Source organism: Hyperoodon ampullatus (genome assembly GCF_949752795.1).
Source record: "Hyperoodon ampullatus genome assembly, chromosome: 15".
In the NCBI taxonomy this organism is placed as follows: Eukaryota; Metazoa; Chordata; class Mammalia; order Artiodactyla; family Ziphiidae; genus Hyperoodon; species Hyperoodon ampullatus.
Genome location: NC_136928.1, coordinates 11,266,896 through 11,281,517, shown reverse-complemented (window position 1 = coordinate 11,281,517; position 14,622 = coordinate 11,266,896). Strand labels below are relative to the sequence as shown.

The 14,622-nt window shown below is 40.2% G+C and overlaps 1 pseudogene across 1 annotated transcript; it reads left to right on the top strand.

Annotated features, from left to right (window-relative positions):
• Positions 1–3,505: 3,505 nt before the first annotated feature.
• Positions 3,506–10,312, top strand: LOC307063973 (large ribosomal subunit protein uL5-like; annotated as a pseudogene). The gene is made up of 2 exons: positions 3,506–3,568; positions 9,776–10,312. The product of its transcript is annotated as a large ribosomal subunit protein uL5-like (transcript).
• Positions 10,313–14,622: the final 4,310 nt, after the last annotated feature.

The following is a 14,622-nucleotide window of genomic DNA, read 5'->3' as shown; positions in this document are numbered from 1 at the left end:
AACTCTTTCAGGTTCTCAGAGTACAGGTTGGAAAAAAAAGTCCTCTCATGCTGCTGACAGGGGGAGGGGGAAAGTAGCCATTTTGAAATAAGTCAGATCATTCTGTTCCCTACAATGACATCCTGCTCTATGTATTTTTTTTTTTAGATTTTATTTATTTATTTATTTACTGGCTGCTTTGGGTCTTCCACTGCTGCACATGGGCTCTCGCTACTTGCGGCGAGCGGGAGCTACTCTTCTTTACGGTGCGAGGGCTTCTCATTGCAGTGGCTTCTCTTGTTGCAGAGCACAGGCTCTAGGCCCACAGGCTTCAGTAGTTGTGGCACACGGGCTTCAGTAGTTGTGGCTCGTGGGCTCTAGAGTGCAGGCTCAGTAGATGTGGCGCACGGACTTCGTTGCTCCATGGCATGTGGGATTTTCCCAGACCGGGGCTCAAACCCGTGTACTGTGCATTGGCAGGCGGATTCTTAACCACGGCGCCACCAGGGAAGTCCCTGCCCTATGTGTTTTATCAGAGCCTAACTGACTTGGGAGAAGGGAGATACCCAACTCCAGCCCCCTCTAGACTTCCTATCTCACCTAAAGAAACAAACAAAACAGCAGAGAAGCACTTGTGCAGGTCACAGACCAGGAGCACAGGCTCACTAATAGACCAAAATTGAATTATAAACTATAAAACACTTCACCTATCCCCACCTTACCACCATATCGATCTGGCTCCTGTATAATAACAGTGGATTATAGCTAAATGAACAATAAGGCTCAGACTCTATTTCAAGACAGAGTCTCTAGGGAAACCCAAAGACAACAAGGGATGCAAAAATGAGGACCCTGGAGGAAATGTTATCCTCTGACGCATATAGCTACAGCAAACAGTAAATACAACCTAACTCCTAGCCAAATAAACATAAAGTCACTAAAGGCATATCCTCAGTTCTTTTAACCAGATTCATCATATCTGGCTTTCAGGAAAAAAACTTACAAGGCATACTAACAGGCAAAAAACACAGTTTGAACAAAACAAACATCAGAACCAGGCTGATGACAAGGATGTTGGAATGATCAGACTAGGACTTTAAAATAACTATGATTAATATGCTACGGGCTCTAAAGGAAAGAGTGGACACCATACAAGGAGAGACGGATGATACAAGCAGACAGACGGGAACTCTAAGAAGGAATCAAAAGGAAATGCTAAAAATCAAAAACACTTTAACAGAAATGTAGAATGCTTTTGATAGGCTCATAAGTAAACTGGACACAGCCAAGTAAAGGATCAGTGAGCTTGAAGATATGTTGATAGAAACTTTCAAAACTGAAATGCAAAAAGGAAAAAAGGAAGAAAAAGACAGAACAGATTATCCAAGAACTATGCAACCATGACAAAAGGTATAACTTACGTGCAGTGGGAAGACCAGAAAGAAAAGGAGAAAGGAACAGAAGAGATAATTGAAGCAATAATGTCTGTGAATTTTCCAAAGTTAATGAAATATGAACTGAGGTAGTAGCTGTGGATGAAACCACTTAGCAGGTAGAATGTGAGATGAGGAGAAAAGAGGGTATCAAAGCTGCCTTGAGGACCATCAGGGTTTCAGTGACTTACTGATAGAAGAGGATGAGTCCACCAAAAAGACACAGAAGAATGAATGAGCAGAGAGGAAGACAAGGAGATTGATGTATCCCAGAAGCCAAGGAAAGTAGATGTAACTGAAGAAAGGATGGTCAATCAAGGCCAGTGCTTCAAATAGAGCCCGTATTTTTCATTTGAATTTTAAAAAACTATGACAAATTTTTCCCTAAATGTATCTATGTAAGTGCTTATATCCCCTCACCAACAGTGGGGGACATATAAATATGTCTTATGTTTGCCAGGCTTAAGTGGCTAGATAGAAGATAAAAGCATATAAATTAATATCCTTCTTTTACACCACCCACGAATGGTACAAAAAAAAAAGGGAAAAAAATCTCATTCAGGTTCCAGTTAAACATGATGGTTGAGGGAAGTCCCTGGCAGTCCAGTGGTTAGGACTCCGTGCTCTCACTGCCAAGGGCCTGGGTTCAATCCCTGGTCAGGGAACTAAGATCCCACAAGCCGTGCAGTATGGCAAAAAAAAAAAAAAAAAAGATGGTCAAATGAAGATTTATCTTTACTCCCTTGAAACATCACTAAATGAGTAAAAAATGTTAAAAGGCAGCAGACAACAACGGGAAAGAGGAGACAGCAAGCAGACAAGTGTATATGATTTAGGATCAGGTGATGGAGAGGAGGAAGAATGGGTGTGCTTTGTTTAAAAATTCATAACATATCCCTGGTAGGGACAAAAGGATCTGGTAATACCTTGGAGAGGTGAGTTGGGGGGCTGGGGAAGGAGTGGGAGGGAGACTTCAATGCAGAGCCTTTTGTACTTTTTGAACTTGGAAACATATAACTGTTTTGTCTATCCAAAACCAAGTTACTACAATTTAAATTTAAATCCAAAAGAGAATTGCCCTCATTTGTATCATTGTCCTGAGAGAGGCTGTCAGTGGGGCAAAGATGGATTCCTCCCGGCCCTTGAGTGTAGGGCAGATTCAAAAATGAGGCTCCTTCTGTATATCACGTGGTGCCCTTCCAGACACTTGTCTTTATCAACTACCCAGCCTACTCACCTCTCCAGTATTCAGACAAACAAGACCCAAGGGCAAAATTACAGGGTTCCCAGGGCCTTCAGTAATAGCTGGTACACTGCTTACTATACGCCAGGCACTGTTTCAGAAGGGCTTTACATGTATTTATTCAGTCCCTACAACAATGAGGCAGATATCATTATTTATGGGATAGATCCCTTAGGCCCTGTAACAAGCAGCTTGGAGCACTAAAGAGAAATGGTAACAGGCAATGGTAATAATCCCCTGCTCCAAGGCAGGTGGGAATTCTGGATCCACTTTGGTCTTTGTTGTCTTGACTGAACTTCTCTGAACCTTGTATCTTCATTAAAGATCTCTACTATACCTCTTCTTTTTTTTTAAATAAATTTATTTATTTATTCATTTTTTTGGTTGCATTGGGTCTTCATTGCTGCGTGTGGGCTTTCTCTAGTTGTGGAGAGTGGGATACTCTTTGTTGTGGTGCGCAGGCTTCTCATTGTGGTGGCTTCTCTTGTTGCAGAGCACGGGCTCTAGGCGTGCGGGCTCAGTAGTTGTAGCACGTGGGCTCAGTAGTTGTGGCTCGAGGGCTTAGTTGCTCTGCAGCATGTGGGATCTTCCCAGACCAGGGCTTGAACCCATGTCCCCTGCAATGGCAAGCAGATTCTTAACCACTGCGCCTCCAGGGAAGCCCTCTACTATAATTCTTTTACCAACAGTAATCATCTTGTACCCAAAATAAAACCTCTAGCCTTGCCATAGTCATTAATAAAAATAGTCATTAAACAAATAATTGCATAAATAACTATAATTCCATGAAGGAAATATTTTGTGATAGATACAAGAGAATAGCTCAAGGTCTGAACAGTCATTGAAGAACATGGGTGACTGGGCTGGCCAAATGGATAAGGAGAAGGCATTCCAGACAAAAGATAGAGTATGGGTAAGGTGCCAAGGTGAGAAGGTACAGGGGGAAGATCAGTGGGACTCAAGTGTCTTGAGTGAGTGGAGAGTGGGAAAGCAGAGGGAGGAGGGCCAGAGACATAGGGGGATCTCATGCAGCACTGGCTGCCAGGAGGAGGATTTTGAACACTGTTCTGTGAACACTGGGAAGCCATTGAAGGGTTTTAAGCAGAGGAATGGCATGACTAGATTTCCATGTTTACAAGATCCATATGCAGACTGCAGTACAGAGACATAGTAAGAGAATTCCATAAAGTTATGACATAAATATAGAAAACACATTTTCTTTCCACTGTACAGTATTAACAAGGTAGAAAAGGAGACTGGAAAAGGAAATCCCCACACACGATGGCAACCAAAGGTTTAAAATAGAAGGAGAAAACAGAAGAAGATAAACTAATAGAAGAAATGTTTCCAGAGGTTAGAAAAAGACTGGACTCTTTCGTTTTCATCATCTCTCATTTCATTATTTCTTTTTTGTTTTATTTTTTAAAATTAATTATTTAATTTATTTTTGGCTGTGCTGTGTCTTTGTTGCTGTGCACAGGCTTTTCTCTAATTGCGGTGAGCGGGGGCTACTCCTGGTTGCAGTGCACAGGCTTCTCATTGCGATGGCTTCTCTTGAGGAGGAGGACTGGCTCTAGGCGTGTGGGCTTCAGTAGTTGTGGTATGCGGGCTCAGTAGTTGTGGCTCGTGGGCTCTAGGCTTAGTTGCTCCATGGCATGTGAGATCTTCCTGGACCAGGGCTCGAACCCATGTCCCCTGCATTGGCAGGCAGATTCTTAATCATTGCGCCACCAGGGAAGCCCCAACAATTAATTTATTGATATTTATAATCTTCAGATGGAAAGGACCCACCCAATGATAAGCAGGATTTTGAGGGGGGAGAAAAAGACCTATACACAGACATTCTGGTAAAACTCTAGAAATCCAAGGATAATACCCACTAAGGAAGGAAAATCAGATGGTCAGCAGACTTCTCCTCAACAGCACTGCATCCTCTGAGGACTTCTTGGTGATACACAAGACATTCTAGCTAACTTAGGCAAAAAAGGAATTTATTAGGAGGGTATGCAGTAACTCACAGAATCAAAGGAAACCTGAAAAACTGTGTCTTGTTGGAGAGGGAATCATATTAGCTCTGTAGGTCACAGCAGCAGGTCTCCTCTGGACCCCATCATTGGAAGGAGGGAGCTGCAGCCAGGTATGGTATCTGTGTCACCCTGCATAAGATTCAAATTTCAGGGAAAAATTTCTGATTGATTCCTGGGCTGGGAAGGGGGTGGGACACCTTAATTGACAGGATACAGTTACTAGAATAGTGAGGATGAATTTGCAGTCAAACAACACATTAATTCATAGTTGATCCATGTTTATTGAGTCCCTCTATGTGCCAGACACTGTTCTGGGCACTGGACATAAGCAGTGAACAAACCCACAGAGACACTATTCTCATGGTGCATACATTCTGGTGAGGGAGGTGGTGGTTGACAGAAAGTAAATACAGCTCCATGATCTCTTTTCTCCAGGGATGAAATTGAAAAAGCTATGAAGTAGTATCCTTGTCCCTATTCTTATTATTTTATAAGGAAATATTTATTTGGATTTACCTAAAAGTCAATCACTTTCTATGCTCACCATCTTTTCTTACGTTTCCTTAAAGACGTTTCCTTATTTGCTGAAGTAAATCATACAGATGTTCTTTTAGTGAAGTTCTCTTGACCATATACTCCTTCAAGTTTTACTTGTAGAGAAATGTTCCATTTGCCCTAGCTCTTGAAAGATAGTATGCTTTCAGGACACAGAAATCTAGGTTGACATGTGTTCCCCTCAACTCTTTAAAGATGTTATTCTGTATCTTCTGGTTTCTTTCATTTTTAAATAAATGTTTATTTAAAAATAAATAAATAGGGGCTTCCCTGGGGGTGCAGTGTTTGAAAGTCCGCCTGCCAATGCAGGGGACACGGGTTCGTGCCCTGGTCCAGGAAGATCCCACATGCTGTGGAGCAGCTGGGTCCATGAGCCATGGTCACTGATCCTGTGCGTCTGGAGCCTGTGTTCTGCAACAGGAGAGGCCACAACAGTGAGAGGCCCACGTACCACAAAAATAAACAAACAAACAAAAAACAAACATTTATTTATTTATTTATTATTTATTTAAAAATAAATAAATAACATTAGTCTTTGTTGCAGCATGCAGGATCTTCATTGTGGCATGTAGGATCTAGTTCCCTGACCAGGGATTGAACCCGGGCCCCTTGCGTTGGGAGCATGTAGTCTTAACCACTGGACTACCAGGGAAGTTCGCATATCTTCTGATTTCTGTTATCAGTTGTCTGAATAATTGTCATTCCTCTGGAGAGGATCTGTCTTCTCTTTCTGGCTGCTAATAACATGTTCTTTTTGCCTTTGGTGTTCTACAGTTTCACTAAAATATGTATAGGTATAGATTTGTTTTTGCTTACCCTGCTTGGTGTATGCTATCCTCCTTGTTTCTGTAGATTTTTGCCTTTTATCTATTTTGGAAAATGTACAGCCATTATCTCTTTAAATATAGCTTCTCCTCCATCCTCAGGATTTTCTGTTTCTGGGACTATGATTAAATGTATATCCCATTTCTCGTTCTACATATGTAACCTCTCTCTGTATCATATGTTTCATCACCTTGTCTCTCTAAGTTGCATCCTAGAGAGATGTAACGTTATTCACTCTACATCCCAGGTCACTCATTCCCTCTTCATTTCTCCCTAGGCTTTGTTTAACTTTTCTACTATTGATCTTTAAATTTGAACAATAACACTTTTCATTCCAAAAAGTTTGATTTGGGGACTTCCCTGGTTGTCCAGTGGTTAAGAATCCGCACTCCCAATGCAGGGGGCCTCGGTTTGATCCCTGGTCAGGGAACTAGATCCTGCATGCCAAAACTAAGAGCCCACACTTGGCAACTAAGAGCCCGCATGCTGTAACTAAGAGATTGCATGCTGCAACTGAGTCCGCATGCTGCAAGGAAGATCCCGTGTACCACAACTAAGACCCAGGGCAACCAAATAAATAAATAAATACTTTTTTAAAAAAAGGACCCTGAGACTAACTCAATGAAAATAACTAGTCTTTAAAAAAAAAAAAGTTCGATTTGTTTCTTTTCCAAATCTGCCTTAGCATTTCAGATAGTGTCTGAAGGATTGTTTAGCTTTACAATCCATCTTTTATTTTGTAAACATGTTGTACATATTTTATATTCTGGATTTGATAATTCCAATGTCTGAAGTCTTTTCAAGTCTAAATCTATTGATTGTTTCAGCTTACTCTCGCTCATTATGACTTGTCTCTCTGTGTCACTTGCCTTGATTGTGAATTAATATATGGTTAATCTTAATCTCTGGGAAAGAGGATTGATATAAGCTTCTGCTATCAGGAGGGGATGCTATCAACATGTGAGCATTTTAGCCCTTTTTGAGGGTCCCAGTTTACGCTGGGACTCCCCGGTATTCAGCATCCCCACCCTGCTGCCTGCTGTATTTGTGTGCCTTCGTAAAATACAAGGTCAATTTCAATATTTGCCAAATTCCACCTTTGTACTTGCTTGCTTACTGCTCTCTAATTGGTTTCAGTTCATCTTTTTGCTTGTTTTTAACTTTTTATTTTGAAACAATTTTATACCTACAGGAAAGTTGCAACAACAGTACAAAAGACTCCCATATACTCTTTCTTCACCCAGATATCCCATTACCCATGAATACTTTAGTATGTATATTTTCCCAAAATAAAGCCACTCTGTTACATAATCAGAGCACAACCACAAAACTCAGGAAATTAACATTGATAAAATACTACAGCTAATCCACAGACCCTTTCCAAATTTTGCTAATTGTCTCAATAATATCCTTTATAAAAGCTGTCTCCTTTCTGGTCCAGGATCAAATCCAGGATCACACATATTTATTTGTTGTGTCTCTTAAGTTTTCATCAATTTGGAACAGTTCTTCAGTTTTTCCATATCTTTCAAGACTTTGTCATTTTTGAGGAGTACTGGCCAGTTATTTTTCAATTTGAATCTGTCTTATGTTTTCCTCATGATTAGATTCAGGTTATTACTATTTTTTTTTTTGGCAGAAATATCATAGATTTGGTTCTGTCCCCCTTAGTGCATCAGACTCAGAGGCGAATGATATTGATTGGTCCTATTATTGGTGATGATAACTTTTTTTCACTTAGTTAAGATGATGCTAGAGACTGAATTGTGTCCCTCCCAAAATTTTATGTTGAAGCCCCAATCCCCAGTGTGATGCTATTTGGAGATAGCCCTTTGGAATATAATTAGATTTAGATGAGGCTTAGGATCAGTGCCCTTATAAGAAGAGACATCCAGAGAGCTTGTTCTCTCTGCCATGTGAGGGCACAGCAAGAAGGCGGCTATCTGCAAGCCAGAAAGACAGGTATCACCAGAAATTGACCAGGTTGGCACCCTGATCTTGGACTTCCAGCTTCCAGAACTGTGAGAAAATAAATTTCTGTTGTTTAAGCCACCCATCTATGGTATTTTTTTATAGCAGTCTTAACTGACTAATATAGATGGTATTTTCGGGTTTCTTCACCACAAAGTTTTTTTACTTATGAATTAATTTTACTTATGAATTACTTATGTAATTTTTACTTATGAATTAGTAATTTTACTTATGAACTAATTAATTTTACTTATGAATTTTACTTATGAATTAGTAAGAAATTTTACTTATGAATTAGTAAGAAAATTGATAAGTATTTTGTAGAGAGCTATCTTGAGACTGGGTATGCTGTTTCTCGTCAAATTTTACCCACTAGCAAAAAGGCAATTTCCTCGTGATTGCCTCTCCTCCTCTCCTCCTCCCTCTCTCCCTCCATCTGTGCCATCCTTACCCCACTCCTCCCTTTTCCCCCCTTCCCTCCCCTCCTTCCTCTGTTCCTCCCTCCTACTTTCCTTTCTTCCTTCCCTGAGATCTCAGAATGAACAAGTGACTGTTTCAGCTCCCAGTTCCATCACAATCATTATTGTGTTCCTATGACATGAGCGATCCTTCCTTCTACATCAGAGGAGCCCAGATCTTTTGGGAACAGGAAGGAAACAATTGTTGAGCCTTTCATTGGGTGTCATATACGAGGTGTGACTCCCAAGCTCCATCTCTTCATTCTCTGGCCAATGAACTTTTGCTTGGGAGAAAGAGCACCATGACTTTGCTTGTTCACAGCAAACGGCTGTTTGAATAGCCGTTCAAGAGTCAGTCAGATGTCTGACTTTTTAATAGCCATTCAAGAGCAGCTCTTTCTGGATGATGGAGTACATGGAGACCAATGACTCCTTTGGGTGTCATCTCATTTGTTTACTTTATTATGAAGTGAGTTTCTTTGTAGGAGGTAATAGTGTATGGTGTCCCGTCATAGAGAATGATATTAAGTAAGGTGCTTGGATGGTGTTCCCAGTAGAGGCATGATAGGCAAGAACACAAATGCATTTCTAGAAAAAGTCTATTTAAGCAAAGACAGATTTATCCTTCCTCCATGATGGAAGAGATATCATGTAACCAGCTAGAAACCACGTGCCCTGGAGGTATCATTCTATTATTAAAGATTCAGGGTTTCCAAGGCTAATGGTGAATTTGGTGCTTGGTGGCTGTGGTCAAACAAGCTTGGCGTTGCTGGTCTTCTCAAGAGAATATAAACTCCATGAATGAAGATGTTGTCTGACTTGTTTATCCAGTGTACTTAGTGACAGATACGTGTCTGAGACATATTGAGTGTTTAATAAACATCATGCTCAGGAATCAATAAGGACCTCACCTTAGACCAGAAGGTCTTCTTGAGGCAAAGTGGACTGTGAGATATATTTCTTGAAGTTTTGCCTTCTGGGAGGATTTCCTTTCTCTACTCTCTTTCAAGGCATGGAGATGTAAGGCTGAAGTCAGACACTTCTGGTTGATGCTGCAGTATTGTGCATGTCCATCTGTAAATCAGGGCTAGGTTGTTTGTTTTTTTCTTCTCAATCAACTTTCCTTGGGGCCAAGTTGTTCGCACTCATAAAGTATGTACTCCCACCTACGTAGCTTCTTGTGTCTTCATGAGAAGCCCACTTCACAAGGCCCACTTCTCTCATTCTCTTTCGTTGCCACTTGATGAAGGGTTGCTTCTGAGCACCTCTAACATCATGGCATAGGATCAAGGTGAAAAGGAGAACCCCATAAGGGAACTTGGCATCTGCAAGCTCTGCCTCAACATCTGTGGGGGAAAGTAGAGACAGACTAACCCCAGCAGCCAAGGTGCTGGCGCAGCTCACAGGCCAGACCCCTGTGTTCTCTAAAGCCAGATACACTGTCAGATCCTTCGGCATCAGGAGAAATGAAAAGATTGTTCACTGCACAGTCCATGGGGCCAAGGCAGAAGAAATCCCGGGAAAATGTCTAAAGGTGTGGGGAACATGTGTTAAGAAAAAATAACTTCTCAGATATTAGAAACTGGTTTTGGGATCCAAGAACACATCGATTGGGGATCACATATGGCCCAAGAAATGGTATCTACGAGCTGGACTTCTACATGGTGCTGCGTAGGCCAGTTTTCAGCATTGCAGATGAGAAGCACAGGACAGGTTGCATTAGGGCCAAACACAGAATCAGCAAAGAGGAGGCCATGCACTGGTTCCAGAAGAAGTATGATGGGATCATCCTTCCTGGCAAATAAGTTCTCGTTTCTATCCAAAAGGTCAATAAAAAGTTTTCAGCAAAATGTAAAAAACAAAAACAAAAACCCCACAAATTAGTAAATGTCTGTATATTGAATGCTATATAATGGTAAATAATTAAATCTAGATGAAATGGAAACATTTCTAAAGATACTGTATATCAACTAATAAAACTGACACATAAGATGTAGAAGCTCTGAACAGATTAATAACAACAGAAGAAATTTGAATGGTAGTAAAAAATCTACACCTAAAAAAGGCACTAGGCCAAGACATTTATGAGTAAGCTCTACCAATGTTTCAAAGACAGTATTACTCCAATGCTACTTTTAAACATGGACAAATATGAAAATATATTAATTTGTTCTATGAAGCCAACAAAATCCCAATACCTCTTTTTTTTTAAACATCTTTATTGGAGTAGAATTGCTTTACAATGGTGTGTTAGTTTCTGCTGTATAACAAAGTGAATCAGCTATACATATACATATATCCCCGTATCTCCTCCCTCTTGCGTCTCCCTCCCACCCTCCCTATCCCACCCCTCTAAGTGGCCACAAAGCCCTGAGCTGATCTCCCTGTGCTATGCGGCTGCTTCCCACTAGCTATCTATTTTACATTTGGTAGTATGTATATGTCCATGCCACTCTCTCACATCGTCCCAGCTTACCCTTCCCCCTCCCTGTGTCCTCAAGTCCATTCTCTATGTCTGCGTCTTTATTCCTGTCCTGCCCCTAGGTTCTTCAGAACCTTTTTTTTTTTTTTAGATTCCATATATAGGTGTTAGCATATGGCATTTATTTTTCTCTTTCTGACTTACTTCACTCTGTATGACAGTCTCTAGGTTCATCCACCTCACTACAAGTAATTCAATTTCATTTATTTTTATGGCTGAGCAATATTCCATTGTATATTTGTGCCACATCTTCTTTATCCATTCATCTGTCGATGGACACTTAGCTTGCTTCCATGTCCTGGTTATTGTAAATAGAGCTGCAATGAACATTGTGGTCCTTGACTCTTTTTGAATTATGGTTTTCTCAGGGTATATGCCCAGTAGTGGGATTCCTAGGTCACATGGTTGTTCTATTTTTAGTTTTTTAAGGAACCTCCATACTGTTCTCTATAGTGGCTGTATCAATTTACATTCCCACCAACAGTGCAAGAGGGTTCCCTTTTCTCCACACCCTCTCCAGCATTTATTGCTTGTAGGTTTCTAAAAATTAATTAATTAATTAATGTATTTATTTATTTATTTTTGGCTGTATTGGGTCTTCATTGCTGCACACGGGCTTCCTCTAGTTGTGGCGGGTGGGGGCTACTCTTCGTTGCAGTGCACGGGCTTCTCCTTGTGCTGGCTTCTCTTGCTGCTCAGCATGACCTCTAGTTGTGCAGGCTTCAGTAGTTGTGGCATGCGGGCTCAGTAGTTGTGGACCGCTGGCTCTAGAGCACAGGCTCAGTAGTTGTGGAGCTCAGGCTTAGTTGCTCCGCGGCATGTGGGATCTTCCCAGACAAGGGCTTGAACCCGTATCCCCTGCATTGGCAGGCAGATTCTTAACCACTGTGCCACCAGGGAAGCCCTGTTTGTAGATTTTTTAATGATGGCTATTCTGACTGGTGTGAGGTGATACCTCATTGTAGTTTTGATTTGCACTTCTCTAATGATTAGTGATGTTGAGCATCCTTTCATGTGTTTGTTGGTAATCTGTATATCTTCTTTGGAGAAATGTTTATTTAGGTCTTCTGCCCATTTTTGGATTGGGTTACTTGTTTTTTGATATTGAGCTGCATGAGCTGCTTGTAAATTTTGGAGATTAATCCGTTGTCAGTTGCTTCGTTTGCAAATATTTTCTCCCATTCTGAGGGTTGTCTTTTCATCTTATGTTTTCTCTTGCTATGCAAAACTTTTAAGTTTTATTAGGTCCCATTTGTTTATTTTTGTCTTTATTTCCATTTCTCTAGGAGGTGGGTCAAAAAGAATCTTGCTGCGATTTATGTCATAGAGTGTTCTGCCTATGTTTTCCTCTAAGAGTTTTATAGTCTGGCCTTACATTTAGGTCTTTAATCCATTTTGAGTTTATTTTTGTGTATGGTGTTAGGGAGTGTTCTAATTTCACTCTTTTTCATGTAACTGTCCAGCTTTCCCAGCACCACTTATTGAAGAGGCTGTCTTTTCTCCATTATATATTCTTGCCTCCTTTATCAAAAATAAGGTGACCATATGTACGTGGGTTTATCTCTGGGCTTTCTATCCTGTTGCATTGATCTATATTTCTGTTTTTGTGCCAGTACCATACTTTCTTGATTACTGTAGCTTTGTAGTATAGTCTGAAGTCTGGGAGCCTGATTCCTCCAGCTCCTTTTTTCTTTCTCAAGATTGCTTTGGTTATTCGGGGTCTTTTGTGTTTCTGCACAAATTGTGAATTTTTTTGTTTTAGTTCTGTGAAAAATGCCATTGGTAGTTTGATAGGGATTGCATTGAACCTGTAGAGTGCTTTGGGTAGTATCATCATTTTCTCAATGTTGATTCTTCCAATCCAAGAACATGGTATATCTCTCCATCTGTTTGTATCATCTTGAATATCTTTCATCAGTGTCTTATAGTTTTCTGCATACAGGTACTTTGTCTCCTTAGGTAGGTTTATTCCTAGGTATTTTATTCTTTTTGTTGCAGTGGTAAGTGGGAATGTTTCTTTAATTTCTCTTTCAGATTTTTCATCATTAGTGTATACGAATGCAAGAGATTTATGTGCATTAATTTTGTATCCTGCTACTCTACCAAATTCATTGATTAGCTCTAGTAGTTTTCTGGTAGCATCTTTAGGATTCTCTATGTATACTAACATGTCATCTGAAAACAGTGAAAGCTTTACTTCTTCTTTTCTGATTTGGATTCCTTTTATTTCTTTTTCTTCTCTGATTGCTGGGGCTAAAACTTCCAAAACTATATTGAATAATAGTGGTGAGAGTGGACAACCTTGTCTTGCTCCTGATCTTAGAGGAAATGGTTTCAGTTTTTCACCATTGAGAACGATGTTGGCTGTGGGTTTGTCATATATGTCCTTTATTATGTTGAGGTAAGTTCCCTCTATGCCTACTTTCTGGCGGGTTTTTATCATAAATAGTTGTTGATTTTGTCAAAAGGTTTTTCTGCATCTATTGAGATGATCATATGGTTTTTCTCCTTCAGTTTGTTAATATGTTGTATCACGATGATTGATTTGCATATATTGAAGAATCCTTGCATTCCTGGGATAAACCCCACTTGATCATGGTGTATGATCCTTTTAATGTGCTGTTGGATTCTGTCTGCTAGTATTTTGTTGAGAATTTTTGCATCTATGTTCATCAGTGATATTGGTCTGTAATTTCCTCTTTTTGTAGTGTCTTTGTCTGGTTTTGGTATCCGGGTGATGGTGGCCTCATAGAATGAGTTTGGGAGCGTTCCTCCCTCTGCTATATTTTTGAAGAGTTTGAGAAGGATAGGTGTTAGCTCTTCTCTAAATGTTTGATAGAATTCTCCTGTGAAGCCATCTGGTCCTAGGTTTTTGTTTGCTGGAAGATTTTTAATCACAGTCTCAATTTCCGTGCTTGTGATTGGTCTGTTGATATTTTCTATTTTTCCTGGTTCAGTCTCGGAAGGTTGTGCTTTTCTAAGAATTTGTCCATTTCTTCCAGGTTGTCCATTTTATTGTCCATTTTATTGGCATATAGCTGCTTGTAGTAATCTCTCATGATCCTTTGTATTTCTGCAGTGTCAGTTGCTACTTACAAAATCCCAATAACTCTTAAACTGGTTAGCTCTCCAAAGAAAAGTATAGACAAATTTCACTTACAAATGAGTGCTAATATACACAAAAGTCTGTCAAGAGACAGACTCTGTGGGACTCTTGTGTTTCCACACATCTTGCAAACAGAGGTACTAACTGCCCTTTTGTTCCAGGCTATAATTTCAAGGATGTTTGTTTAGTCAACAACCTTGGAAGATAGTGATAGGAACTTCACCTGGAATAGAGAGAGGATAGCTTACTGTATGATAAAAATGATGTCTCCCTCCAGTGCCTTTGCTTACTTTTCTTTATAAAAGATTCAGGTTCCTAACCTTGGAGTTCTGAACTGTGATACAAGCCTGCTGGGTGTATAGCAAGTACCTGTGTTGCCCCTATGGGATTTATGGAGCAAGGGAAACCAATGGAAACTTGATGCTTCTGCTGCTTGCTGTGCTGTGTGTAATAAAATCCTTTGTCTTTGACCCAAGAGTTTCATGTATTCTGTAAGCTTATATGATACTATATTGGGTTAACTTGTTAGCTGGCAAGCAAGGA